The 13,822-nt window shown below is 36.9% G+C and overlaps 1 long non-coding RNA gene and 1 pseudogene across 3 annotated transcripts in view; one reads left to right on the forward strand and one right to left on the reverse strand.

Moving 5' to 3' along the window:
• The window catches only part of LOC108589410 (uncharacterized), a 207,063-nt gene that overhangs the window by 87,627 nt on the left and 105,614 nt on the right, over positions 1-13,822 (forward strand). The gene's annotated exons all lie outside the window — the stretch shown is intronic.
• LOC144580705 (cyclin-dependent kinases regulatory subunit 1 pseudogene) lies at positions 6,153-8,211 on the reverse strand (annotated as a pseudogene).

The following is a 13,822-nucleotide window of genomic DNA, read 5'->3' on the forward strand; positions in this document are numbered from 1 at the left end:
GTGTATGCATTTCTGCAAGTATATATTCTGTTTTATAATTCTTAAAAATTAGCAATAAAAGATGAGTATATTCTAATGCTACAATAAACAATCTGGAAAAAAACCAAATCAACTGTTCCTTTACTGTATATTTTAGTTTATTAAGCATTTACTATACGTTGCTTCTTTACTCAGTGCTGAGGTTACAGTTTCTTCCCTAGAGAGCTATCAGTTTAACAGAGAGATTAAACAGACAATTTTGCAAGAGTGATAAATTCTGTAGTAGAAGAATGCCCAGGATATACAAGAACACACAGCAGGGAATTTAATTCATACTGGAAATAACCAGGATTTTTTTCAGAAAAGGTTCACATCTGAGCTAAGTATTGAAGAGTGAGTATGAGTTTCAGTGAAGGAGATGGGTCTAGATATGGGGAGGTGGGTGGTGGATCAGCCTGAAAGTTAGGAGAGTGACTTCACATTAGAAAAAGTGAAAACAGTCTTCCATCACCACAGGATAGGGTAACGAGAGAGGCGTGGTGAAATGAATGAAAAGGCTGGAGAATTAGGTAGGAACAGATAATTAAAAATCAGTGTAAGTGTTTGAATATCATTCAGAAAGTACTTGAGAGCTAAGGAAAGATTTTAAACTGGGGAGTGGTGTAATCAGATTTGCAATTTTGAATGCTCTACTGAGCAGTCTGGTGAGTGCATTGGAAGAGATGAAGTATAGAGTTGTGGAGTGTAGTGAGAATTGATCATGATTCTATGAAAGGAAATAAAATACACACATATACTGAAGAAGAGGCAGTGGTGATTAAGGGGAAGAGGTAAATTCAGTGGTTAAGTTTTGACAGCAATATTGCTGGAACTGAGTGATTGTGTGTGAAGTATGAAGGAGAGGAAAAAGACAGTGTTCATATTTGGATTTATAATTTGAAATCTAGATAATTGAGCATTGTAGAGAATAAGATTTTGGAAAGAAGATGAGTTTCATTTTGAACAGATTGGGTTTGAGATTCATGTGGAACATTCAAAATAAGTCATTGTCTAGAAGGGCTCAGCTGAAAATTTAGAATGGATAGGACGATAGATCAGTGTATCTCAACTTTGGTATACATAAGAAACCACTTAAAATTTTTTTTAAATTGTATTGCCTATGCGACATTCCACACCAATTAAATCAGAATTTCTAGGGGCAGGAACCAGGCACTGACATTTCTTTTTTTTTTTTTAACTTTCATTTTAAGTTTAGGGTACATGTATAGGATGTGCAGGTTTGTTACATAGGTTAATGTGTGTCACAGGGTTTGAATTATTTCATTACCCAGGTATTAAACATAGTATCTATTAGTAATTTTTCCTGATCCTATCCCTCCTTCCACCCTTCACCCTACAATAGGCCCAAGTGTGTGTTGTTTCCCTCTGTGTGTCCATGTGTTCTCATCCTTTAGCTCCCACTTGTAGGTGAGAATATATGGTATTTGGTTTTCTGTTCCTGCATTAGTTTGCTAAGGATAATGATCTCCACCTCCCTTCATGTTCCTGCAAAGGACATGATCTTGTTCTTTTTTTGGCTGCATAGTATTCCATAATATGTATGTACCACATATTCTTTATCCAGTCTATTATTAGTGGACATTTGGATTGATTCCACGTCTTTGCTGTTGTGAATACTGCTGCAGTGAACATATGTGTACATGTGTCTTTATAATAGAATGATTTATTTTTCTTTTGGTATATACCCAGTGATGGGATTGCTGGGTCAAATGGTATTTCTGACTTTAGGTCTTTGAGGAATTATCACTGCAGTGTCTTTCACAATGGTTCACCTAATTTACACTCCCAGTAACAGTGACTAAGCGTTCCTTTTTCTGTACAACTCTTCCAGCATCTGTTATTTTTTGAATACTGATATTAGTCATTCTGACTGGTGTGAGATGTCATCTCATTGCAGTTTTGATTTTCATATTTCTAATCATCAGTGGTGCTGGGCTTTTCTTCACATATTTGTTGGCTGCATACATATCTTCTTTTAAAAATTGTCTATTCATATTCTTTGCCACTTTTTAATGGAGTTTTTTTTCTTATACATTTGTTTTAAGTTCCTTATAAAAAACACTGACCTTTCAAAAACTCCTTGAATTGTTCCAGTGGGTATCCCAAGATTTAGAATCACTCTCCCAAAGAGATGACATAGTGGGTCTCAATGTTGACTCTTCAACAGAATCATTTAAAGTGCTTTAAATATTCTCAAGATGCAGGTCACATCTTGAAAGCATTAAATGGGAATGTATGGAGATAGAGTACATATGGCAATATTTTTGATACCAGGTTTATTTAGGTATAATTTGCATAATATAAAATTCATCCTTTTAAGGTGTCCAATTCAGTGTTTTTAGCATACTAAATTCATATGGACAATTCATATAAGTAGTGTTATAAAATATATGGCTTCAAATCTGGCTTCAATGTTGAATTAAAATAGGAATAAGAAACATCCTTGTCTTGTTTCTGATCTTAGAGGAGAAGCATTCTTTTTTTATGATTAATTACAGTGTTAGCTGTGGGTGTTGTTAGTTTCTTGCTATAGATATGAGGTTTTTTATTGAGTTTCCTGAATTAATTGTGAAGAGCCTGATTTTCTGTCATGTATACCCCTCAATATCTCTGCTCCGTTAGCTTAGTAGTCAGCTAATGACTTCACATAGATTTCTTTGAATGTGTTGAACCAGTAAGTTGATGTCGTTTTGCTGAAGGGCTTTGAGTGCATGTGTTTGAGGGGAATATTTTAACCTCCCATTTCAGGGCAGTAATTAAAGATGTGCTCATTTTCTTTTAGCAGATTAGTGCTTTAAAGGTTAATGAAAATTAACTCAGAGATTCAAGCATGTAGTTTAAAAACTCTACATTAGCCTTCATTTCCTGCTTGTGCAAAGCCTCAGAGTTATCCACAGGTGATTCGGGCCTCCCAGGTCTTTCCTGCGCATGTGCACCTCCCTGCAAGTGCATATGGTCTTCTAGAGTTCCAGGAATACGTTAGATATTTTCAACATTCCATATGAAAATCCCATCCCCCAATGTTTTCTTTTAACGTTTTTGCTAAGTCTCTTACTTAACCCAACTTGTGCCTCAGCGGCACAATTGAATAATTGGCACTGACTGATTTCAACAAATTTCTAAAGGACAGGGCTGTTCATACCAAATGAGCTCCTGCCTTAGATTTGAGTCAATTGTCAGTGACATCAGATAAAAACAAGCCCCGAGAATGAAAGTGCTAGTGAGGTGAATAGTGACAGTTCTCTAGGGATGGGGTTTTTCAGGAACTCCAAACTCGTTAACTTCCTTCCAGTGGCTCCTGGGCTTCTAGAGTTTATAGTTTGTGTAGCTTTTGGTTGGAAGGCTACCATGGACATAGGAAGGGGATAGGGAAGATTGAATGCCACAAAGCTTGCTGTTTTTACCAAGGGCCAGTTGATTTTCTGGAATAAATGTTCCTCAGATTTGTGCAAGCCTCTGTTTAATTGCTAGAGTTCTGACAAAGTTTACTTTTTTCCCATTTTTAGTAGTAGTCTCTCTCTCTTTGTTTTTATGGAGGAGTGGATTTATGGAGGTCTGTACTCTGCCATTCATAGGGGTTTCTATTGTAATTTGTATACTGCCTTACAGATTACAAAGTTTATTTTTTTCCCATTTTTAGTAGTATTCTCTTCTTTTTTTAATGGAGGAGTAGATTTATGGAGGTCTGTACTCTGCCATTCATAGGGTTTCCTATTATAATTTGTATACTGCCTTACAGATTCCAATGTTCAGGAAAAGCTGAAAAACACTGGTTTCTAGAGAACAGAAGATCAAGTCCAGAGTCTAGAAAACACAAGACCAGGAAGAGGAGCAAGAGCTTATAAATAAGGCAGATAAAGAATGGCATTGAGATGAATGGGCTTATACGAAGCAAAAGAAGAAAGAGTTTTGGGAATAGAATAATTAAAGCTATTAAATGCTGCCTACACGGATTAGAAAATTGATTCAAAAATACTGATTTGAATTATCTACTAAAAAGTCATAGATATATTTTTTAGATGAATTTTGGTGGAATGATGGAGACAGAATCCTGACTATAGTAAGTTGTTATATAAACGGGAGGTTAAGAAAGAGAAAGTAGCTGGAAAGGGAAGTAGAGATAATATAATGGAACAGGACATGAAGTAAAGAAAGTTGCATTCTCCCAGGGTTCAGTTTAACTGCTCTATTTATTATTCATAAATTTTCTTTTTGGCCTCTATTCTAGACCATAGGGCTATCACTAGTGATTTGGACCTGTGGGTGAGGAGAGTGACCTTTCTCCCATTATATAATGAAGAAATATAATCTTAGACATATTAGTCATGCCTCTAATCAGATTCTCAATGAAAGAATGGTGACAAATAATAACTAGATCTATGAAGGGCAGTAGACTGAAGCATGAATAAAGTCTGAGAAAACTGAGATTAAATCCCACTTTACCACACTACTGGTACTAGCTGTATGACCTTGACCAAATTACTTGGACTCTCTTGACTTTGCTTTCCTCATATGAATAATAATGCTAATTATTTAAGATTGTCATGGGGGTCAATTGAGATAATGCCCAGTCTTGGCAATAAAGAGAACTCCTAGTTCTACCTCTTGGATGCTGCATTAGAATGGAAGAGTTAGCTTTCTAATATCTCCATTTTCTCATCTATACCATTAAAAGAGTTAGGTTATATAATCTTTATGCTTCTTTTCAACTTTTTCTATATGAGGCTTCCAGTTTCTTTTAGTTGAGTACTATTCTTCATGCACTTTGTGGGCTAGATAGATATTTGGAGTTGGCCTGGGACTTAAACCAATCTATAGATGACAGTTTCTACTAGAAAAGGCATTCCAAAGAATTGGCTTACAAATAAACTGTGGAAGATAGCTCTGCCAACCTGGGTAGTAGTTTTAAATAGATGGGCTCAACCTAGGATATATAATAGAGAGTGCTCACCAATGCATATTTCTGATCCTTTAGAAATGAGCTTTGAAGACAGCATAACTGGTGTAATATCAGATCCCAAAGCTAAGTCTCTGTTTTGGGTGGTCCTGGATTGATCATTATAACTGAAATCTTTCTGTGTTTATGAATGTTTATAAATGCTAGTTTTTGGCAGTTGAGGAGACTTTGAAGCAGTAAACCACACAAGGGAGAAGGACAAGTTTGAAGCCAGACAGTGTTCAGGAGGAGTAAAGCAGAGAAAAGTGTGAGTCATTGGTAAGACCAGCAAGTGTTATAAGACCCAGATTAGATAAGGGGACTCAGAATCTCAGGACAAGGGAGAACTGGAGGCCCAGTAAGGGTAAGATGGGCCAGAACAGGAAGAACAAAACAAAAGAGGATTTGCCTTCTCAGAGACTGCGTTCTTTTTTCTACTAATGATATCAGTTTGTTTTGTTGAATTTACTGATGCATTGTGGTATTATTTGAGTAGGTTGTATGTAATTTAACCTCCCATTTCAGGACAATAATTAATGATTTGCTCATTTTATTTTAGCAGATTAGTGCTTTAAAGGTTAAGGAAAATTAACTCAGAGATTCAGAGATTTAAAAGGAGATGAAATAATTAGGAAATAAAAACACTGAAAAGCAACACTGGATTCATTGTGATTTTATTAAAAAACAGTTTTTACACAACTTTTTTTAATTATAAAAAATTCCTCTTTAATCAAGGCTTTTAATATAAACAGATTTCTTGAATAAAATGGAAAGTTTCCAGAACATTGAAATATAAATCCACAAGTCACCAAATATACAACACCTGACAGGAAGAAACAAAAACAGCAAGTTTACATGATCCCTGTAACAGCCATGGTCTTAATCTCAGATGCTTCCTCCATCTTCCAAGTATGTTCTGGATACAGAGCACACCATAGCTTCTGGGGTCATACTCAACTGAGACTGTGGGTTTACAGAGCACTCATCTGGCTGGGCTATGATAGTGGTGGCTCTACTCAAGAAGCAAAGCAGTTACCATCACATTCAAACAGTGTATTGAACATCTTTTAAATATCAAAGTGGGCAACATGAAGGCAACATAATAATGTTATCAGAAAGATGCTAGGAAATAAGGACAGCTGTGTAAAACTTGGGGCTAAAAAGTGGTTTGCCAGCTTCATTTCCTTGGCTTCTTGGTTAGTGGGCACGAGAACAGTAAGATGTGAGGTTCTGGTTTCTGGATCATATAATGGACCCATCCCTGACTCTGCTGAATACCAAGATTCCTCCATTCAGATTCAGAAATCAAATGGTTTTAGGGACCAGCTTGGCTAAGTCTTTGGGCAGCATGACATGCCAATACTCAAACTGCTTGTTGTATTTATTCGAATAGTAAGTTTGTTTGCGCGATATAGTCGCTACATCTGCTACCCTTCGGCCCCACACTGCCAACCTCCAAGCAACTCCCAGTAACACCTTTACACAACTTTTAACACATGGTGTCCCAACTGTGGTTTCTGGCTCAATCGTAAAGCTATGTCTACTTTGACCTTTTTTTCTTCCCCTGCTTATTTCCTTCAAGTGGCCTGTCACATAAATTTATGTTTAAAATTAAAGATGGCTAATTTTCCTTTAAGACTGCTCCAGTTCCACACTACTTCTCGAAATAACTGGAGCTGTCCAGGATGGGCTGGGAATACCCCATCTACATGGTATGCATTACTGGAGGCTTCACATTCTCTCAGAGATGCTTTGCTCATGTATACCATTTGGCAAGAGAGAGTCACTGGCATGTCCTTGGATGACCCCTTGCCTAAGTGGAGTTTTTGGATGGTATTTTTGATCAATGGGGGCTTTGTAGGCAGACAGGCAGCACTGCTGCCCTGAAGATTTTCCTCAGCACCCTGAAAATGACACTAACATTATGAAAAATTTCTCCAAAGACAGACATTTTCAATTAGCCAAATTACACTAACAGTAATTTAAATCAGGAAGATTTAAGGCAGAGATAGTTTCTATGCCAGCCAAGAAGACGGCTCTGCCAGTTGAAAGGCAAGCACATCCTTCCCTGCCAGCTTGCAATGAGATGGTTCTTGCAGTGACAGCAGATCTACCATGCATGTTTGATTTAAAGCCCTCCATTACCATACCTTTGTAATTATCATCAGGCAATGATGAGTCCTGGGGAAAGTATGGAACTTAAATTCTAGGATCAAGAAGCCTCATCAAAATGCAGCACATGAAATGAATCTTTCTTCTTTGTATAGCTCTTCTTTTCAACCAATTGGTCTTGATTTAAGTAAAACTGTAGCAAAACCCTGTGCCAAAATTGTGATTCATTTTCACTTTGCTAATCAAAATGTTGTTTCACAAGGCTCTGATGGTGTTCAAGACACCTTATAGGAGGTATGATTTTTCTTTAAGTTGGCTGGTGAAGATCCTTTATTCCATATAGAAGTCATGAGAACGATTTGTAAAGGCTCCTTTGATTGGTAAATTCTCTTCTTCTTGGATAGTGCTCTCACAATGATTCTATGGGACAAACGTTATACTGCTGACTTATTTGCTGTGTCTTAAGGTTAATGATATGTAGACTACTGTACCTTTTTTTTTGAGACGGAGTTTCGCTCTTGTTACCCAGGCTGGAGTGCAATGGCGCGATCTCGGCTCACCACAACCTCCGCCTCCTGGGTTCAAGCAATTCTTCTGCCTCAGCCTCCTGAGTAGCTGGGATTACAGGCACGTGCCACCATGCCCAGCTGATTTTTTGTATTTTTTTTAGTAGAGACGGGGTTTCACCTTATTGACCAGGATGATCTCGATCTCTTGACCTTGTTATCCACCCACCTCGGCCTCCCAAAGTACTGTACCTTTTTAAAGGTACCTTTTTTCTACCTTTTTCATACCTATGGAGTATATGTTGTTTAGGAAACATAAATTTCAGAGGATTTGTAAGGATGAGAGAGGTTGCTTTTTCTTTAAAAGATCTAACTTCAATTAGCAACATTTTGTTAAATATCTAACTTTGCCCAGTGCCCTGTGCTTTACTTATAGTTAAGCAGCATGATGTGAAGAAAGAAGCATAGGCTTAATTCCAGATCTCAGTACAAATCTGAATTCTTCTTACTTGCAAACTGGTGTGACCATGGATAGATAGATATCCTTACCCCTCTACTATCTCAAATCTCTCCTACAATATGGTGGTGTTGAAATATACCTTTCCAGGTCTCCTCCATCTTTGACACCTATGATTCCATGAATATGGTAATCCCCCTCTTGAAGAAATAACCATCAGGCTCCAAGTTTAGTACTTAGTATATAATTTTGTTAAAAAAGTTATTTATGACATTCTAGCAATGCATATTTAGGAGCCATTTTCTTCCAGGACTTCTCTTCAACCTGTCTTTTATTATTTCAGATAATGGAAATCTGAAACCAAAAAGGGATATGTTAGCATTATTCTTATATTCATAGATTTAGGGTTAAAATATATTTGGCTCCTTTGGTTTGGGGAATAGTATCCTCACTCAGACATACATTCAGTATTACATACTGAATGCTGCCTTCCCAGCTAGATGATAAATTCTTATAGGTCTGGGATCATGCTTTTGGGCTCTAAATATCTCTAAAAAAATAAGCTTATGGAACAATTGTACCAAAGATTTCCTTTTAATCACTGAAATGCAAACAATTTTTCACAACACTCAATGAAAAGAGAATGTGTAAATGAATCTTTGGTGTACTGTAGTAAACTGAAGTTCAATTTGGTATAATTAGTGTTAATTAGTTTTTAATTGACAATTCCTCTTAAAAATCATATGGTATATAGCTAAGTAGTTCTACTTCACAAATAGCTTACCTAGTATATAATTTTATGTATACTAGGTCTTTGTGGTCTTTCTCCCCTTAAAACAATACAGTGAAAAAATAGAGCACACACACACACACACACACACACACACACACACAATAACTGTATACTTTGAAAACCAGAATATCTCAGTTTAGAAAGCAAATATGCCAGTCTCACAGACTTTAGGGACGTCTCCCTTCACTGAGCTCTTCAGCTGTGATTTTGCTCTATTGTGATGCATATGCTGTGATGGGATTGGTTTGCTATCATAGTCTTTGATATTGGTACTGCCTCTCCAGAGAGATTGCAAATTTATTGACATAAAAGACTATGCATTTTATGTTTCTTTATTCCAGGTGTCTAATAGAGTTTTATTTATTTAGAAAGACCTCAATTAATAGTTGCTGTAATTATGCAGGTAGGTCAATGGACACATTACCCATTGAAAGCTCATAATAAAATCAACAAATGTTAAGTCAGTTTATTAAACTTCCTAATTGACAAAACAAATAATGGAGAAATAGCTATCTTTATGCTAATTAAACAACTGTAAATTTTGTATCCTGTATCTCTTATGTGGAAAGATATATTTTGATCTTTTAGATATTGCTATAGAGTTTAATCTGGGATCTTATGTAGTGTAGGATATTTGAAGATTCAAAATGCTTTTAATTCAGTTAAAATAAATTTATTAGATAATTAAATTATTTTCTATATCAACACTGCTGTATACATTAAAATGGGAGGCAGCTTTGAAATTATTGAAAAAAAGATTTTTATTAATAGTAATTTATATGATATCTAATTCATGTCTCAAAATACACATACAAATAATCCTTAAATTATATCTCTCATTCATATTTGAAGAATTTTAGCATTTTTTCAGAGGTAAACTACCCTAGACCTCTAACAGCACAGTAAATAAAACATTTATAAAGGTAGGTAGTATAAAAAGGACAGTCTAGAAAAATCTATATAAATCAGAATCCTAAGAGTTCTTTTTAATATTCAGGATGAGAAGTAATTTTTCTCATTAAAGTCCCTTGGTGTGAATATGATAGTTCAATATTTTATAAATAATTAATAAAGTATTATTTCCTACAACTTATGAGTGTTTTGACAATTGAAGCTATGTTTGGAATATGAGTATATGTCTGTCTATGTGGAGAATAGATGATGCTAAATGCCTGACACTGTGTGCCTTGAAAAAGACTAGACAAAATAATTTCTAAATTTTCCAGAAGGCAGAAATGATGCTTAGTGGGATTCTTTATGGTACAAATTTGAAAGTGCCTGATGGAAGCACTTCTTCATGCTTAAATCTGAATGGTATCAATAATAATATTATATGATACAAATAATGAGCTTGGAAGAGGTAAAATCTTGCAGAAAGCATGCTAGATGCTTTACTTGTGTAAGCTTCCCAACAACCCTACAATGTAGACATTAACATCTCCTTTACATTTGAAATAACTGGATCTTAGATGCTTAAGAACCTGAAGGAAATGAGTTTTGAAACGAAATCTGATCCCAATTCCCTCACAGGCCAAACTTTATGCTCTTTTATTGCATCATGTTGATTTCCTGTGCTGAGGAAAAAGTTACTTTTCCTTTTGCTGTCTATAATATAAGTAGTTCTTTGCATACTGGTTCTGGCACTGTCTTACACAGGATCTTCCAATAACTGCCAGTCACATAGTGACAATTATGCTTGATTAAGCAGATCCAGTAAGTACTTGATCGACTTCTTCCCATAAATGCTGACATTCTGCAGCCAAAGGGAAAAGAACACTTGCTGTGATTCTGAGCACTCTGGGCATCTCCCCTTGTCCCTCCCAATAACACCAGGCCCTGAATTTCCTAAGATCAATGTTCCCAGAGTCTTAGACTCAGCCCAGATTCCAGGGTTTCTGTCAAATTCTTCCTCGGTAATTTGAGATTTTGAGGTCTATGAGTCCTACAGGCAGACAGGTGGTAATTTATGAGATTCAAGGGTATGTTCAGCAAGTATCATTGTTGCTATTGGTCATTCTATTCCAGATAATTCATTGTTAGTGATGTTGAAGTCTTCAGTGTTCCATAATCCTCCAGAAATACATAGAAAAGAGTGCTTTGAAAATTATTAATGCATGCTATTATGAGAATATAAATATCCCCACAAGATAACCTCATAGCTATTGGCTAGCACATTGTTTTATAGTCTTTCGATCTGATGACTTCAGTAGTTTCTCAAAAGCTGGCCCAATGTTCATATGTATCAGAATTGCTCAACAATCTCGATACCCCTTTGGGCCCTATCCCCCTGCCTCAGATTACCATAACCTCTAACATAGAGTATTAGAGTAACATAAGTAGCTTAATGTAATAAAGCTTAATTTTATGTAGCACTCAAATGGGGATCAAGCAACATTCCTGAATGACTTTCCTCTAAAAATGACCCAGGGATTTGAGCTCCTCCTTTGGAAGGCTTCCCGTTTCAGAGTTCCTTGTTTCCAGCCACATAGGTAAGGGGGTGAAGGGAGACAAAGAGTAAGGAAAACCTAGTGAAAGAAGGACTTGAATCTCAAAGCAGAAATTTTGAGTCAGGCCCTACTTTTGGCGTGAACTGATCACAGGGACCCAACTGAATGCAGCAGGACCGGGAATATGCCCAGGAGGCTAACAAACACTGTTGGGGGAACGAACACATAGCATTTTCTTTGCCTCATAAATTATATGAGTAAGGCTGATTAGAATAGAGAGAAGCAAAGTCAAGTAACCATGCCACATTTTGATGGAAATGAAGTTTTAATGGGTACCTAACAATGCCTTTATAGTGATGTAAGCCTGTACAAAGAAGATGTGATCATAATGTAACTTGTAGGCAGGTTGTTTTCCTTTCCATAAGTCTGCAATAGAGTCTTTGGAAAAAAAAATTTTTTTTATTGTATTTTAGGTTTTGGGGTACATGTGAAGAACATGCAAGATAGTTGCATAGGTACACACCTGACAGTGTGATTTGCTGCCTTCCTCCCCTTCACCTATATCTGGCATTTCTCCCCATGCTCTCTCTCCCCAATTCCCCACCCCCTACTGTCCCTCCAGTATTCCCCCCAACAGACCCCAGTGTGTAGTGCTCCCCTCCTTGTGTCCATGTGTTCTCATTGTTCAACACCTACCTATGAGTGAGAACATGCGGGATTTCATTTTCTGTTCTTGTGTCAGTTCTCCAGGTTCATCCATGTCCCTACAAAGGGCAGGAACTCATCGTTTTTGATTGCTGCATAATGTTGCATGGTGTATATATGCCACATCTTCCCTGTCCAGTCTATCATCGATGGGCATTTGGGTTGATTCCAGGTCTTTTCTATTGTAAACAGTGCTGCAGTGAACATTCATGTGCATGTGTCCTTATAGTAGAACGATTTATAGTCCTTTGGATATATACCCAGTAATGGGATTGCTGGGTCAAATGGAATTTCTATTTCTAGGTCCTTGAGGAATCGCCACACTGTCTTCCACAATGGTTGAACTAATTTACACTCCCACCAACAGTGTAAAAGTGTTCCTATTTCTCCACATCCTCTCCAGCATCTATTGTCTCCAGATTTTTTAATGATCGCCATTCTAAGTGGCATGAGATGGTATCTCAAGGTAGTTTTGATTTGCATTTCTCTAATGAGCAGTGTCGATGAACATTTTTTCATATGTTTGTTGGCCTCATGTATGTCTTCTTTTGTAAAGTGTCTGTCTGTTCATATCCTTTGCCCACTTATGAATGTGCTTGTTTGTTTTTTTCTTGTAAATCTGTTTTAGTTCTTTGTAAATTCTGGATATCAGCCCTTTGTCAGATGGGTAAACTGCAAAAATTTTTCCCATTCTGTTGGTTGCCAATTCACTCTAATGACTGTTTCTTTTGCTCTGCAGAAGCTGTGGAGTTTGATTAGGTCCCATTTGTCTATTTTGGCTTTTGTTGCCAATGCTTTTGGTGTTTTGGTCATGAAGTGCTTGCTTAATCCTGTGTCCTGACTGGTGTTGCCTAGATTTTCTTCTAGGGTTTTTATGGTGTTCAGTCTTACATTTAAGCCTTTAATCCATCTGGAGTTAATTTTAGTGTAAGGTGTCAGGAAGTGGTCCAGTTTCTGCTTTCTGCACATAGCTAGCCAGTTTTCCCAACACCATTTATTAAACAGGGAATCCTTTCCCCATTGCTTGTTTTTGTCAGGTTTATCAAAGATTGTATGGTTGTAGACATGTTGTGTTTCCTTCGATGCCTCTGTTCTGTTCCATTGGTCTATATCTCTGTTTTGGTAGCAGTACCATGCTGTTTTGATTACTGTAGCCTTGTAGTATAGTTTGAAGTCTGGTAGTGTGATGCCTCCTGCTGTGTTCTTTTTACTTAGAATTGACTTGGCTATGAGGGCTCTCTTTTGGTTCCATATGAAGTTTAAGTGGTTTTTTCCAGTTCTGTGAATAAGGTCATTGGTAGCTTGATGGGGATAGCGTTGAATCTGTAAATTACTTTGGGCAGTATGGCCATTTTCACGATATTGATTCTTCCTAACCATGAACATGGAATATTTCTCCGTTTGTGTCCTCTCTTATTTCATTGAGCAGTGGTTTTTAGTTCTCCTTGAAGAGGTCCTTTACTTTCCTTGTTAGTTGTATTCCTAGGTATTTTATTCTCTTTGTAGCAATTGTGAATGGCAGTTCGTTCTTGATTTGGCTCTCTTTCAGTCTGTTATTGGTGTATAGGAATGCTTGTGATTTTTGCACATTGATTTTGTGGAAAAATTTAAATGTGAAGTGTTGATAAGGAATATCTGAAACCAGGGCCAGCTTCATGTAACTTGTCTTGTTTTTTGCACAGGCTGTGCTCTCATAAAGGTCTACATTTTGCTTAATGCTCTGCTATTGTATTGCTGTCTTAAAATTCTTAATCATTTGAAACAAGAGGTTGTGCATTTTCATCTTGCACTGGGCCCTTATTCTAAGCACTCAGGCTGTCTTCCATT

Source organism: Callithrix jacchus, chromosome 21, assembly GCF_049354715.1.
Source record: "Callithrix jacchus isolate 240 chromosome 21, calJac240_pri, whole genome shotgun sequence".
In the NCBI taxonomy this organism is placed as follows: domain Eukaryota; kingdom Metazoa; phylum Chordata; class Mammalia; order Primates; family Cebidae; genus Callithrix; species Callithrix jacchus.